Source organism: Oryzias melastigma, linkage group LG5 (assembly GCF_002922805.2).
Source record: "Oryzias melastigma strain HK-1 linkage group LG5, ASM292280v2, whole genome shotgun sequence".
Taxonomy (NCBI): Eukaryota; Metazoa; Chordata; class Actinopteri; order Beloniformes; family Adrianichthyidae; genus Oryzias; species Oryzias melastigma.
In genome coordinates, this window is record NC_050516.1 from 30,037,829 (window position 1) to 30,038,085 (window position 257).

A 257-nucleotide genomic window follows, 5' to 3' on the forward strand; every position below is an offset into this window, starting at 1 on the left:
TTTTTTTTTTTTTGAAAGGGAACTGCTAAAGTTGAGTTTGACCAGACTGCACACTGCAGTTCTTTCTGCCTCCTCCCCTCCTCCTGCCCACTCTGTCACTGCACCGGAGAAGTGACCATTTCCACTTAAACTAAAGTTCCTCTTTGCTTTATTCTGAAATTCCTCCATTTGATTCCATGAAGGCCGCTGCTTGAAGAAGAACACCATGTGGAGCAGCCAGCAGTTCCTCCTTCTCAGAATAGAATCAAATTTGGGAG